The sequence below is a fragment of the Cervus elaphus genome, chromosome 33 (assembly GCF_910594005.1).
Source record: "Cervus elaphus chromosome 33, mCerEla1.1, whole genome shotgun sequence".
In the NCBI taxonomy this organism is placed as follows: domain Eukaryota; kingdom Metazoa; phylum Chordata; class Mammalia; order Artiodactyla; family Cervidae; genus Cervus; species Cervus elaphus.
The window spans coordinates 7,192,080-7,208,248 of record NC_057847.1 but is presented as its reverse complement, the minus strand read 5'-3'; the positions used below and the strand labels follow the sequence as shown (position 1 = coordinate 7,208,248).

Below are 16,169 nucleotides of genomic sequence, written 5' to 3'. Positions count from 1 at the left end.
GGCCGGCTGGCCGGCCGGCTGGAAGGCAGGCGACGGCTCTGATCGCGCCGGGTGCGAGGGTCCAGGGGCAGGTGGGGCTCGGGGCGGCCAACCGCGCCGGGGGAGCCAGGGCTAAAGGACAGGGGAGGCAGGAAGCCTACAGCACCCGGTATTCCCAGGCGGTCTCCCACCCAAGTACTAACCAGGCCAGACCCTGCTTCGCTTCCCAGATCAGACAAGATCCGGCGTGTCAGGGTGGTATGGCCCTAGTCGGGGCTGGCTGCAGCCTGGCGCGTTTAGAACCTTAAGAACCCTGCGTTGCGCCTCCCTTTCGGTCTGACTTGCCTGCCAGTCAGGCCAGCCGGCCACACCTCTCCAAGGGCCGCGGGCTGCACTTGAGCCGCACGACCTGCGACTGGACTCTGGTCGGCCAGGGCCGGCAGCCCGATGGCCGTCCGAGGCCGCCCCGCCTCCGCAGACCGCCAACCCCGGCCACAACCCGCCTGGCCCAGCCAGGGTTTGCTTAAATACAGCAAAACTCTACACATTTTCATATCTCTTAGGATCTGTCTGAGGTAAAACTTGGCCTAATACATGAGGTATTTTAAAGTGTATCTGTGAAATGCAAACCAGAGCATCTCCAAATCTTCCGAATAGTATTGCCTATCAAAAGTGAAAGCGAATCTCTCTCAGTAGTGTCTGACTCCTTGTGACCCCCCTGTCCTATAGAGGACATGGAATTCTCCAGGCCAGAACACTGCCGTGGGTAGCCCTTCCCTTCTCCAGGGGATGTTCCCAACCCAGGGATCAAACCCAGGTCTCCTGCGTTGCAGGCGGATTCTTTACCAGCTGAGCCACAAGGGAAGCCCAAGAATACTGGAGTGGGTAGCCTATCCCTTCTCCAGGGGATCTTCCTGACCCAGGAATCGAACCGGGGTCTACTGCATTGTAGGCAGATTCTTTACCAACTGAGCTATCAGGGAAACCATTATTGGCTATTGGTGATGTGCAAAATAGTTATTCCAGCATGGTTTAAATCAATATGATTTCCCGTTCTTGCTTTTGAGCTGCGTATAATACCCTCTAGAGGGACTTCTCTGGCAATCCAGTGGCTAGGATTCTGAGCTTCCATTGTAGTGGGGCAGAGGTTAATTCCTGCTCAGGGAACTCAGATCCCACATGCCAGATAAACTATAAGACTCTCTGGAATGCAGTAATTTTACTTAAAAATGGTAGTTCTTATTCAGAAATTAATCAAATTAAATCTGGAAGGAATTTGATCTGAACACTGTTATAAGATTTTTAAAACAAAAAGTGCCTATTTACCTATTGCAATCATTGTCTATGCCTATCTGCTTTGGGAGAAAGAAAAGTACAGTTGAATTATTAAGTCATGCAACAAAAATAAAAGATTTTGATTCTCCTGAATTTTCTTTTTCATTCAAAAATAGCTCCAGGCTTCTTTTCTTCCCAAGTGTCTTCTTTTATCCTTGAAACTCTCAAGCTAAAACTTAGTAATTCTAAATTTGTGTGTTTATGGGAGAGGATTCTCTACATTTTAACAGAAGGTAGAGAACTTTATAGGCTGACCAAAACACAAACTTATGCTTTATGGAGAATCTGGATGATTTTGATTTTAATGTCTCTATCATTCACAGAGATGTTTCGAAACAGCCTATATACTTCATTGCCTAAGTGTATGAAGAAATTTGAGTAGATCACCCTATCTCGGATTTGAGTCTAGTCCTCAGAAGGGAAAATCCCTTCAAGATTATTTGTTGTTTACACAGAAAAGCAGCCCAGCCAAAAACTGCTGGACATGACAGAACCTGATCAACTTTTAAGTGAAGGGATGGTTCTGTTTTGAACTCACGGATTATTCTGAAAGGCAGGCATTTCTCTTGATGGGATTAACTAGCAAAGACTAGTTCCTCCAAGAAAACTTCTTTTAGCAGGGAAAGTTGATTTGATGACAGACTGGCCAATCTTGACGGTTTGATAAATTTTGCTTTTGGAATATGATGTGACAGAAGAATACTGACAGGTAAAGCTACACCATCTGCTGCAAAGCCTGCCTCGCCCACCTCAACCCCTACTATAACCAGGCTCTCTCCAGAACAACACAGAACCTTGTATTTGCTCTGGATTGTGCCACACATACCACCATGACTTACTGGTGATGCGCAGACATGTTGACAACTTCTGCAAGAGACGGGCCACGCCCTGTGCATCTCTGTGGTCCTGGTGACCAGTCTGACTCATGATGTGCTCAGGCGTCTGCATCCTGGGCTCCGAATTCAAGGATTCAACCAAATGCAGATCCAAACTGTTTGGGGGAAAGTTCCATAAAGTTCCCAAAGGTAAACTAGAATTCCCTCACTCCAGCAGTCACTGACACAGCACGTCTGTCACATGAGGCGTTTTAAGTCCCTGAGGTGATTAAAAGTGCACAGGAGGGCAGGGTGGGGTGTTCTATGCAAGAACTGTGTCATTTTATTTAAGGGACTTCGACACCTTTTTTGCATCAATGCTCCCTCGTGCCCCCCTCCCTGCAGCTATCCAGGGATGACTACATAGCTGTTGCTCAGTTGCTAAACCGTCCCCGCCTCTCTGCGACCCATGGACTGCAGTATGTCAGGCTTCCTTCACTATCACCCTGAGTTTGCTTACACTCATGTCCACTGAGTCAGTGATACCATCCAACCATCTCATCCTATGTCGCCCTCTTCTCCTCTTGCCCTCAGTTTTTCCTACCATCAGGGTCTTTTCCAAAGAGTCAGCTCTTCACATCAAGGGGTCAAAGTACTGGAGCTTCAGCTTCAGCATCAGTCCTTCCAATGAACATTCAGGGTTGATTTCCCTTATGATTGACTGGTTTGATCTCCTTGCATTTCAAGGGATTTTCAAGAGTCTTCTCTAGCACCACAATTCAAAAGCTTCAATTCTTTAGCACTCACCTTTCTTTACAGTCCATCTCTCACATCCATACAGGACTACTGGAAAAACCATTGCTTTGAGTAGATGGACCTTTGTTGGCAAAGTCATGTCTCTGCTTTTTAATATGCTGTCAAGGTTTGTCACAGCTTTTCTTCCAAGGAGCAAGCATCTTTTAGTTCTGTGGCTACAGTCACTGTCTACAGTGATTTTGGAGCCCAAGAGAGAATATCTGTCACAGTTCCCACTTTTCCCCCATCAATTTGCCATGAAGTGATGGGACCAGATGCCATGATATTTGTTTTTTTAAATGTTGAGCTTTAAGCCAGCTTTTTCACCCTCCTCTTTCACCTTCATCAAGAGGTTCTTTAGTTCCTCTTTGCTTTCTGCCATTAAAGTGCTATCATCTGCAGATTTGAGATGGTTGAATTTCTCCTGGCAATCTTGATTCCAGCTTGTGATTCAGCCAGCCCAGCATTTCGCATGATATACTCTGCATAAAGTGCTTCCCAGATGGCACTAGTGGTAAAGAACATGCCTGCCAATGCAGGTAATATGTAAGAGATATGGGTTTGATCCCTGGGAAGGGAAGATCCCCTGGAGGAGGGCATAGCATCCCACTCCAGTATTCTTGCCGGAGGAGAATCCATGGACAGAGGAGCCTGGCAAGCTGCAGTCCACAGGATCACACAGAGCTGGACACGACTGAAGTGACTTAGCATGCATGTGTGCACTCTGCATATAAGCTAAATAAGCAGGGTGACAATATGCAGCCTTGACATACTACTTAGCAGGTAGGAAATTCTTAAAATGCTGAAAAGTTAAATCAGTAATTCAACAGGAAGACAGAAGGCCTCCAAGTCCAGAGAGAAGACAGAGGTCAAAGGAGGAAAGATAATGACAGGACACTGGAAACAAGAAATAATGAGGACGCAATGACATGCAGAACACGCCAGCTGTCTACCATCACCTGAAGAGCACAGTGAGAGTCCATGTGAGGTAATGCCAATCCAAAACAGACACCTAAGCATGCATGAGGCAGAGCTAGTTATTTCACGTGTTAGGACACAAACAAGTAGATGAAGAAGTAAGACAGTTACACTCAGCAAAAGCACCTGTGAATTCACTCATCTGTGTATTCATTCAATATCACTCTCTCATGTAGGAATCATCAATGTGTTACTCAGGAGTATGAGTATAAAGGTGTAAGAAGCAGGACTAAAAGGGATGCCCAGGTGGCACAGCGGTAAAGAATCTGCTTGCTAATGCAGGTGATGCAAGAGATGTGGGTTCAATCTCTGAGTTGGGAAGATCCCCTGAAGTAGGAAATGGCAACCGACTCCAGTATTCTTGCCTGGAAAATTCCACAGAAACAGAAGCCTGGCAGACTACAAGTCCACAGTGCAGCAAAGAATCAGACATGACTGAGCGCGAGCGTGTGCGCACACACACACACAGAGGACTAAAACACCGTAGATCTTTAAGCAGTATTCACCAAATCTACACATTTTACTATTCATCAGTACACTAAGACCAACTGCTTCTTCTAGCCCATAATGTCAGTTTTCTCCTTGCAAACTTGTGCAAATCTTGTAAAACAAGAGTCAGTTATTTTCTACCTTAAGGCCCCAAATTCTTTTTCTTATCGGCAACCATCAACTATGTCAGACTAGTGACTACCAATCTGTACAAGAACCTAAAGTTCATCCGGATAATTCTGACTCTGTTTGGCCCACAAAGTGAAGTTACTCTCAAGGGTTCTTCGCTGGTCCATCAGTTTAAAGTCAGGTTTTAAAAAGGATGAGTATTAGGGATTTATTCATCCACCCTTTCAATCAAAGGCCGACTGATTACTATACACCAGATACTGGAGATGAAAATATACATACTGGGCTTCACGTTCAAGGAAAATCCCACCACACAGCATTCCATGCTGCTCATAACACCATTCTTATTTGCTCAACCCTGCTACAGCGATCTTCCACTGCTTTTAAAACTGTATGTCACTCTTTCTATATACGAAGGAGGTGCTAGTGAGCTCACTATCATTTCACAGTTTCTGCCGAAATAGGTTCTTTTCACCAAACATATGGACAATGCAACCAAACATTCACATATCAGTTAACCACATAAAAGAATTTCCAAGTTTCAAACATTCGAATAACAAGCCCTTCCTCTCCCAGCCTCACAAGACCAAATTGTTTCCGTCTCCAGCACAGGGACTGCGTACCCCTTCCCACTCCCACCCCAATTATCTGCAGGTTTCTACCAGAATTTCCTTTTCCCATGATTCCCCATCTGCCTAAAAATGAAGTAGACCCAGTGCTGCTCAGGGAGAGGCTCTCACTCACCGCTCTCGAGTGTCACTAGTGTTCGCCTCGCTCCTCCCTGAGACTCACGGCACCTAACACCCCAGACAGAGCTCTCACCCACCCGCTGGCCAGAGCAGAGGGCATTCCTGGCTGCCACGGGTCACCACGTATTTTGACCTTCATGGGCCGAAACCAACATACCCTGCAACTGATGGCTGCTCCTCCAGCTCCTGAGAGAAACTGTAGCTCCCAGAGAGGAGAGGCTTGGGAGCAGGCGACGCAGAGGGAGGGGAGGCTGTCGAGAGAGACCGTGGGCTTTTCTGTGGCCAAGTCTGTTGACAGTGCTCAACCAGTGTTTCTCAAGTGGGGTTCCAGGGTCCTGAGATTCATTAAGAATTGCTGGGTGGTACATACTATAGTAATAAGGGGGTTCCAACATAGCTCAGTGGGAAAGAATCGCCTGTAATGCAGGAGACATGGGTTCAATCCCTGGGTTGGGAGGATCCCCTGGAGAAGAAAATGGCAACTCTCCCTAGTATCCTAGCCTGGTGAATCCCACGGACAGAGGAGCCTGGCAGGTGGGGTAGCAAGAGAGTCAGACACGACTTAGTGACTAGACAACGCCACGCTAAATAAATACTTCCAGAAGTTATGCTGTTGGAAGAGCTATGTCATTTTGACAGCAATTCTCATAATCAACTGACTATAAAACAAGTGTGCGTGTCAGAAAGAGACAGAGCGGATGTGATACAAACGCTCCTGAAGAGCCAGGGTTCCCAGGGACGCAGGTGGAAACACTGTGCGAGCCAGACTTTCACCAGCTCCCTCACTCAGCCTCGACCGTCCCCGCATGATTTTATACTCAATCTCATCTGCAGACCTTTGCCTTGATCCTCAAAGGGCATCAACTCTCGCCCTCGTGTCTGCCGCATGGCATTGCTTCCTGTCATCACAGCATCACACCCTCTGTCCCTGGACTTCCCCTCACCCCCAGTGACCGCCTCCAGCCCCCCTCACCTGACCCGCACCCACCCAACCACCCGGGACAAATGTCTTCAGCCTGTGTTTCTGTGATCAGCTCTGGTTTTCCCTCCACATCCACACAGGCAACTACTCCCTAGACATTTTCATCTGGACACTGCAGAAGCATCTTGGACCAAAACACTCTAAAGATACACCTTGCTCACGTCTTCCTCAGTGGTCCTGATGACAGTAAAGCAGGAACGAGTCACCCAGCTGGGAGCTGATGGACGGCCGAGCCTCGGAACTGCTCACCATCCTCCACCCCCACTGCTCTGCCCTCTCCATCCCCACGTGTGGAGCCTCCGTCTGTCCACGACGCGGGGGTCCGCCTGGTCCCCATCATATCCAAGGCTCGGATACCTGTCCTAAATGGTGGGCCGCTCGACTGTAAAGGTGTGGATCTGTGCCTGTGCTCCCATCGTCCCCACTCATACCTGTGTCACAGTATCCTGTGGACGATATCACTATCCTCACTCTTGGACCCACACAGAGACCCTGGGCACCTGCTAAGCTCCCAGGGCCTGGCCCCCTTCCCTGACCCCTTGTCTGTGTCCTGCCCGCTCCCGCTGAGCAAGTCTGCCCTCACCAGCTTCCCTTTGGTTCCTCATCCACAAACGCCGCATCCTTTATCTAGAACATCCCCCACACCTCTCACCCTGGCCACACCCACAGCCACCTGGCTTCAGCTCCAGCCTCTCTGCTCTGGGGAGGCCTCCTTCACCCTCCACCAGCCGCATCCCCCTGTATCACGGCAGCACTGGAGGAATGCATGTTTCCTTCAAGCACACGTCACAGCCGTGAACAGATACACGAGGCCCAGTACCGAGCAGAAAGAAACCGACGTAAGCACATGGATAACGTCAATTTTCTCCTCACTGAAATAAAGCAGATGGTTACTAAACACGAGATGTAGTAGTAATAAAAGAGTGGCGCTTACTATACATGTAAATCACTGTGAACTCACTCTTTTCTTTCTAACCTCCTGTCTCCTTGTTCAGTCTCTTTTCTCTTCTTTACACAATGGAAACAGTGACCACCAGGAGTGGAGGCAGTGGCTGTCTGATTCTGGGGAAGCACAGGTCACAGGCCGCGGAGACGTCGGTCAGGAACGCAGCCCTGCGCTGGATGCGGGCTGAGGGAGCCTGCCCTGGCCTCCGGGGCAGCGTTCCCGTCTCTGCCCCTGTGCTCCCCTGACAGCACCAGCGGCACGGCCCTCTCCCTGTGATTTACCTGCACGCCTCCCCTCTCTCCGCTCCCCTCAGCTCCTCCTCCTGTCCTGCCTGAGCTCCAGGCTTCCTTCTCCCTCCTTCACAGGCCTCTCTCTCCTTCTCCAGCTCAGAATCTCAGAGGCAAACTGACTTCCCTCACCAAGTGCTTGGTGTTGGAATCCCCATCATCTGGCTTTTGTTCTCCCACTAAGCTCAGAAATGACCTTCTGGAGCCAAGAGTCTCACCTATAGGAGAACAAGAGCTGCTGTCTGTTGTGCCCTTAGGAACAGGCAGGCGCCTGCAAGGTGTCCTGTGTGTACAGTGTCACGGAGCCCTGACAGACAGGCGTCATCACCAAGAGGCTCACCCCCAGTGTATGAAGAAAACGCAGATCTCGGGCCTCGTCCAGTGAGGTCCAGGCCCTCACCCATCACCTCCTGACGTCAAGGGCCAACACCAATGTCTCTCCACAGGAGCTCTACTGAGCCCCAGGCTAACTAACAAAGGGGTCTGGGGCCTTAGACACCAGCACATACAGGAAAACTATGAAAAATGCAGGGAAGGGGACCAGGCAGGAACGTCACAACCTGAGGACTGATGTAAGCTCCTGGGTTTTCTTTCTTTCTTCATCCCTGATGGGGTGCTAGAGAGGCCTGGGCCCAGGACCAGCTCTACACAAAGGACTGGGGAAAGGATGTCTGGTAGGAAAAAACCTCATTTTTAATACTTGTTGACCAACCAAAAATGAAAAGAAAACTGACCCCTCTTGGAGTCAGTGTGGCCAAGTGGAGAACCGAACATTCCCCCCGACCTGCAGGGATGTGCTAAAGCTGGTTGGCAGGAGGATGTGCTGCCCAGAAACCCACTGCCCCAACCTCCTCCCTGGTGTCTGAGCAGGGGGCAGATGGCACTCCTACCCCCCACCCCAGCAGCAACAAGGCAGAATGAGGTGGCGCAGAGGAGTGACAGTGAGCCTACTATCTAACAAGAAAATGGGCAAAAGACAGAGACTTCACTGAGAGAACACACAGAAGATAAACACATGCTAAGATGGTCATTTTCTCCAGTGGTCATGCATGGATGTGAGACTTGGACTAGAAAGAAAGCCGAGCGCAGAAGAATTGATGCTTTTGAACTGTGGTGTTGGAGAAGATTCTTGAGAGTCCCTTGGACTGTGAGGAGATCCAACCAGTCCATCTTAAAGGAGATCAGTCCTGGGTGTTCATTGGAAGGACTGATGCTGAAGCTGAAACTCCAATAGTTTGGCCACCTGATGTGAAGAGCTGACTCATTGGAAAAGACCCTGATGCTGTGAAAGACTGGGGGCAGGAGGAGAAGGGGACGACAGAGGATGAGATGGTTGGATGGCATCACCGACTCAATGGACATGGGTTTGGGTGGACTCTGGGAGTTGGTGATGGACAGAGAGGCCAGGCGTGCTGCAGTTCATGGGGTCGCAAAGATTCGGACATGACTGAGCAACTGAACTGAACTGAAGATGGTCATTTACCATTAGAAAATTGCCCATTACAATGATGAAGAGATATTGCCATACATCCATCTATTACAACAGCTAAAAATTTTTAAATGGTGACAGTAGCAAGGATGTAGCAAACTTAGATCTCTCACGTATTGCCTCTGAGAATATTAAAACGGTACAGCCATTCTGTGGCTTTCAGTCTGTTTGCCCTTTGATGGACAAGGATAAGAGGCTTATGAAGGCTTCCTGATGGGATAGACTGACTGTGGGGGATACTGGGTCATGTTCTGATGGGCAGGGCCATGTTCAGTAAATCTTTAATCCAACTTTCTGTTGATGGGTGGAGTTGTGCTTCCTCCTTGCTATTTCAGTTCAGTCGCTCAGTCCTGTCCCACTCTTTGCAACCCCATGAATCACAGCACTCAAGGCCTCCCTGCCCATCACAGACTCCCGGAGCTTACTCAAACACATGTCCATTGAGTCGCTGATGCCATCCAGCCATCTCATCCTCTGTCATCCCTTTCTCCTCCTGCCCCCAGTCCCTCCCAGCATCAGGGCCTTTCCCAATAAGTCAACTCGTCGCACGAGGTGGCCAAAGTACTGGAGTTTCAGCTTCAGCATCAGACCTTCCAATCAACACCCAGGACCGATCTCCTTTAGGATGGACTGGTTGGATCTCCTTGCAGTCCAAGGGACTCTCCAGAGTCTCCTCTAACACCACAGTTCAAAAGCATCAATTTTTTGGCGCTCAGCTTTTTTCACAGTCCAACTCTCACGTCCATACATGACCACTGGAAAAACCAGAGTCTTGAGTAGATGGACGTTTGTTGCCAAAGTAATGTCTCTGCTTTTTAATATGCTATCTAGGTTGGGCATAACTTTCCTTCCAAGCCATAAGCATCTTTCAATTTCATGGCTGAAATCACCATCTGCAGTGATTTTGGAGCCCCCCAAAATCAAGTCTGACACTGTTTCCATTGTTTCCCCATCTATTTCCCACGAAGTGATGGGACCAGATGCCATGCCCTTAGTTTTCTGAATGCTGAGCTTTAAGCCAACATTTTCACCCTCCTCTTTCACTTTCATCAAGAAGCTTTTTAGTTCCTCTTCGCTTTCCTCCATAAGGGTGGTGTCATCTGCATATCTGAGTTTATTGATATTTCTCCCAGCAATCTTGATTCCAGCTTGGGCTTCATGCAACCCAGTGTTTCTCATGATGCACTCTGTATATAAGTTAAATAAGCAGGGTGACAATATACAGCCTTGACCTACTCTTTTTCTTATTTGGAACCAGTCTGCTGTTCCATGTCTAGTTCTAACTTTTGCTTCCTGACCCGCATATAGGTTTCTCAAGAGGCACATCAGATGGTCTGGTACTCCCATCTCTTTCAGAATTTTCTGCAGTTAATTTTGATCCACACAGTCAAAGGCTTTGGCATAGTCAATAAAGCAGAAATAGATGTTTTTCTGGAACTCTCTTGCTTTTTCGATGATCCAGTGGATGTTGGCAATTAGATCTCTGGTTCCTCTGCCTTTTCTAAAGACCAGCTTGAACATCTGGAAGTTCACGGTTCATGTATTGCTGAAGCCTGGCTTGGAGAATTTTGAGCATTCCTTTACTAGCATGTCAGATGAGAGCAATTGTGCAGTAGTTTGAGCATTCGTTGGGATTGCCTTTCTTTGGGATTGGAATGAAAACCGACCTTTTCCAGTCCTGTGGCCACTGCTGAGTTTTCCAAATTGGCTGGCATATGGAGTGTAGCACTTTCACAGCATCATCTTTTAGGATTTGAAACAGCTCAACTGGAATTCCATCACCTCCACTAGCTTTGTTCATAGTGATGCTTTCTAAGGCCCCCTTGACTTCACATTCCAGGATGTCTGGCTCTAGGTCAGTGATCACACCATCATGATTATCTGGGTCGTGAAGATCTTTTTTGTACAGTTCTTCTGTGTATTCTTGCCACCTCTTAATATCTTCTGCTTCTGTTGGGTCCATATCATTTCTGTCCTTTATCAAACCCATCTTTGCAAGAAGTGTTCCCTTGGTATCTCTCATTTTCTTCAAGAGATCTCTAGTCTTTCCCTTTCTGTTGTTTCCCTCTATTTCTTCATACTGATTGCTGAGGAAGGCTTTCTTATCTCTCCTTGCTAGTCTTTGGAACTCTGTGTTCAAATGGGAATATCTTTCCTTTTCTCCTTTGCTTTTCCCTTCTCTTCTTTTCACAGCTATTTGTAAGGCCTCCTCAGACAACCATTTTGCCTTTTTGCATTTCTTTTCCATGGGGATGGTCTTGATCCCTGTCTCATGTGCAATGCCGCAAACCTCCGTTCATAGTTCCTCAGGCACTCTGTCTATCAGATCTAGTTCCTTAAATCTATTTCTCACTTCCACTGTACAGTCATAAGGCATTTGATCTACGCCATACCTGAATGGTCTACTGGTTTTCCCTGCTTTCTTCAATTTAAGTCTGAGTTTGGCAATGAGGAGTTCATGATCTGAGCCACAGTCAGCTCCCAGTCTTGTTTTTACTGACTGTAGAGTGCTTCTCCATCTTTGGCCGCAAAGATTATAATCAATCTGATTTCGGTGTTGACCATCTGGTGATGTCTGTGTGTAGAGTCTTCTCTTGTGTTGTTGGAAGAGGGTGTTTCCCAGGACTAGTGCGTTCTCTTGGCAAAACTCTGTTAGCCTTTGCCCTGCTTCCTTCCGTACTCCAAGGCCAAATTTGCCTGTTACTCCAGCTATTTACCTGGGACCAAACTATGGTGGAGTTAATGAATGGATGGATCGCATCACTGACTCAATGGACATGAGTATGAATAAACTCTCGGAGTTGGTGATGGACAGGGAGGCCTGGCATGCTGCAGTCCATGGGGTCACAAAGAGTCGGACAGGACTGAGTGAGTGAACAGAACTGAACTGAATGAAGAGAACGGTGACCTCCCTCAAAAGATCCCATGCATGTACTGCTACAGTCCGTGCCCCCAGCACTGCAGGAGGCCACCACCAACCCACGCCTTTGCCGGAGACTCCTGGACATCCCAGGCAACTCACCTGTGGGGTCACTGTTTCTTTCTCCTGGGTCCTGGTGCTGATATCACCAACTGAACTGAACTGAACAGCAATTCTGGAAAATAGTCTGGCACCTTCTTAAAAATACATTCTAAACATACATTTAACATATGCTGGGCATTTCTCTCAAAAGGAGGAAACTGGTCAGTTTAGTTCACTTCAGTCGCTCAGTCATGCCTGCCTTTTGATGACCCCATGGACTGCAGCACGCCAGGCTTCCCTGTCCAACACCGACACCGGAGCTTGCTCAGACCCATGTCCATCGAGTCAGTGATGCCATCCAACCAGCTCATCCTCTGCTATCCCTTTGTCCCCATGTCTTCAATCTTTCCCAGCATCAGGGTCTTTTCCAATGAGTCAGTTTTTCACACCAGGTAGCCAAAGTAGTGGAGCTTCAGTTTCAGCATCAGTCTTTCCAATGAAAATTCTGGGCTGATATCCTTTAGGATTCACAGGTTGGATCTCCTTGCAATCCAAGGGACTCTCAAGAATCTTCTCTAACACCACAGTTCACATCAACTCTCCAATGCTCTGCTTTCTTTATGGTCCAACTCTCACATCTATACATGACTACCAGAAAACCCATAGCTCTGACTAGACAGAACTTTCTCAGCAAGGTAATGTCTCTGCTTTTTAATATGCTCTCTAGGTTTGTCATAGATTTTCTTCGAGGAGCAAGGGTCTTTTAATATCATGGCTGCAGTCACCATATGCAGTGATTTTGGAGCCAAGGAAAATAAAGTCTGTCACTGTTTCCATTGTATCCCCATCGATTTGCCTTGAAGTGATGGGACCGGATGTCATGATTTTAGTTTTTTCAATGATGAATTTTAAGCCAGCTTTTTCACTCTCCTCTAGCACTTCCATCAAAAGGCACTTTAGTCCCTCTTCACTTTCTGCCATAAGGGTGGTATCATCTGCATATCTGAGGTTACTGATATTTCTTCAGGCAACCTTGATTCCAGCTGTGCTTCATCCAGCCCAGCATTTTGCACCCTGCATGTAAGTTAAATAAGCAGGGTGACAATATACAGCCTTGACATACTCCTTTCCCAATTTGGAAAGGAGTCCATTGCTCCATGTTCAGTTCTAAGTGTTGCTTCTTGACCTGTATACAGATTTCTCAGGAGGCAGGTAAGGTGGTCTGGTATTTCCACCTCTTTAAGAACTTTCCACAGTTCGTTGTGATCCATACAGTCAAAGGCTTTGGCACAGTCAAGAAAGTAGATGTTTTTCTGGAACTCTCTTGATTTTACCATGATTCAATGGATGGAGGCAATTTGATCTCTTGTTCCTCTGCCTTTTCTAAATACAGCTTGAACATCTGCAAGTTCATGGTTCAAATATTGTTGAAGCCTGCCTTGGAGACTTTGGAGCATTATTTTGCTAGCATGTGAGAAGAGTGCAATCGTCCAGTAGTTTGAATATTCTTTAGCATTGCCTTTCTTTAGGATTGGAATGAAAACCGAACTTTTCCAGTCCTGTGGCCACTGCTGAGTTTTCCAAATTTCCTGGCACATTGAGTGCAACACTTTCACAGCATCATCTTTTAGGATTTGAAATGGCTCAGCTGGAATTCCATCACCTCCACTAGCTTTGTCTGTAGTGATGCTTCCTAAGGCCCATTTGACTTCACACTCTAGGATGTCTGATTCTAGATGAGGGATCACACCATCATGGTTATCTGGCTCATGGAGATCTTTTTTTGCATAGTTCATCTGTGCATTTTTGCCACCTCTTCTTAATATCTTCTGCTTCTATTACGTCCAAACCGTTTCTGGCCTTTATTGTGCTCATCTTTGCATGAAATGTTCCCCTGGTATTTCTGATTTTCTTGAAGAGATCTCTAGTCTTTCCCATTCTGTTGTTTTTGTCTATTTCTTTGCAATGTTCACTGAGGAAGGTTTTCTTAACTCTCCTTGCTTTTCTTTGGAACTCTGCATTCAGATGGGTATATCTTTGCTTTTCTCCTTTGCCTTTAGCTTCGCTTCTTTTTCAGCTATTTGTAAGGCCTCCTTAGATGGCCATTTTGCTTTTTGCATTTCTTTTTCTTGGGGATGGTCTTGATCACTGCCTCCTGGACAATATCATGAACCTACGTCCATAGTTCTTCAGGAACTCTGTCTATCAGATCTACTCCCTTGAATCTGTTTGTCACTTCCACTGAATAATCATAAGGGATTTGATTTAGGTCATACCTGAATGGTCTCCAACTGTTTGTGACACCACGGACGGTCATCTGCCAGGATCCTCTGTCCATGGGATTCTCCAGGCAAGAATACTGCAGTGGGTTGCCATTCCCCTCTCCAGGGCATCTTCCTGACCTAGGCATCGAACCCAGGTCTCCTGAATTGTAGGCAGATTCAGGGGTTTTCCCTACTTTCTTCAATTTAAGTCTGAACTTGGCCATAAGGAGCTCATGATCTGAGCCACAGTGAGCTCCTGGTCTTTTTTTGCTGACTGTATAGAGCCTCTCCATCTTTGACTGCAAATGATATAACCAATCTGATTCAGTATTGAGCATCTGGTGATGTCCATGTATACAGGCATCCCTTGTGTTGTTGGAAGAGGCTGTTCCCTATGACCAGTGCGTTCTCTTGGCAAAACTCTGTTAGCCTTTGCCCTGCTTCATTTCGTACTCCAAGGCCTATTACTATTCTATTTTCCATCTCTTTAATTTTGTCATTTTTGAAAGTGTTATATAAATGGAATCATATAGAATGTAACCCATAGCCTTTTGATACTGACTTATTTTCACTCAGTATAATTCTGTTGCAATACTGCCAAGTGTTGAGTGTATTGAAAGCTCATTTCTTTCCATTGCTGTATAGTAATCCATGGTGTGAATGCCCCATGTCCAAGGACAAAGGAGAAGCCCCAACAAGAGGATAGGAAGGGCGAAATCATGTTTAGAATCAAACCCCATACCCACCAGAGATGCTCAGATGGCTCAAACAAAGCCTTGTGCTCACCAGGACCCAGAGACCCCACAGAGACTGAGCCAGGCCTGCCTTTGAGTGTCTGAGTGTCTCCTGCAGAGGCCTGGGTCAGCAGTGGCCAGCCATGGGGTCATGGGCTCTGGCTGCAGCAGACCTGGGTCATGCAGCGTGTGGCATAAGCCCTCGTGGAGGAGGTCACCGTTTGCACCACCACAGAGCCGCCGAGCAGATGACCCACAAACCGTACAATTATACCAAAGAAATTCTCACCCTGTTAAGAAAGTTCTAGGACCCACAACAGATTTCCCAACCTGGGGATCCAGAAGGGCGGCTTAGAACCCCCAGGGAATTCTCTTTGGAGGCCAGTGAGATTTGGTTACAGAACTTCCACAGGACCAGGGACACAGATTTGGAGTACATGTTTGTTTGTGCAAACACAGTACAAGACTTTGTGCACACCAGGAGCCAAGAGAGAGGAGCAGTGTCCCCACAAGAGACTGAGCCGGACTTTCCTCTGAGTGTCCAGGAGTCTCTGGTGGAGGCACGGGTCGACAGTGGCCTGCTGCGGGGTCCAGGCGCTGAACACAACAGTGTGTGCACACTTCCTTTTGAAGGTCACCATTACCACAATTACCCGGACCACAGTTTGCCTCAGGGCAAACAAGGGGGAGAGAACACAGCCCCGCCCATCAACAGAGAGTCAGATTCAAGATTTACTGAGCATGGCTCCGCCCACCAGAATAAGACCTAGTTTCCCCCACAGTCAGTCTCTCCCATGAGGAAGCTTCCACAAGCCTCTTATTCTTATCCACCAGAGGGCAGACAGAGTGAAAACCACAGTCACAGAGAACTAGCCAAACTGATCACATGGATCACAGCCTTGTCTAACTCAATGAAACTATGAGCCATGCCATGTAGGCCCACCCAAGAGGGACGGATCACGGTGGAGAGTTCTGACAAAACGTGGTCCACAGGAGAAGGGAGTGGTAAACCACTTCAGTTTTCCTGCCTTGAGAAACCCACGAACAGTGGGAGAAAACTTATATCAGCACAAAAATGCACATACCTATGGCTGATTCATGCTGAGGTTTGACAGAAAACAGCAAAATTCTGTAAAGCAATTATTCTTCATTAAAAAAAGAAACTTAATGTTCTGCTAGGGGTAATTCTGGTAATGGCAACCTCCTTCAACAGGCCTTGTGCCCGCACTGTTGTAT

At 47.3% G+C, this 16,169-nt stretch overlaps 1 pseudogene; it reads right to left on the bottom strand.

Annotated features, from left to right (window-relative positions):
- Positions 1-133: 133 nt before the first annotated feature.
- Positions 134-251, bottom strand: LOC122688792 (annotated as a pseudogene).
- Between the last annotated feature and the right edge of the window lie 15,918 nt (positions 252-16,169).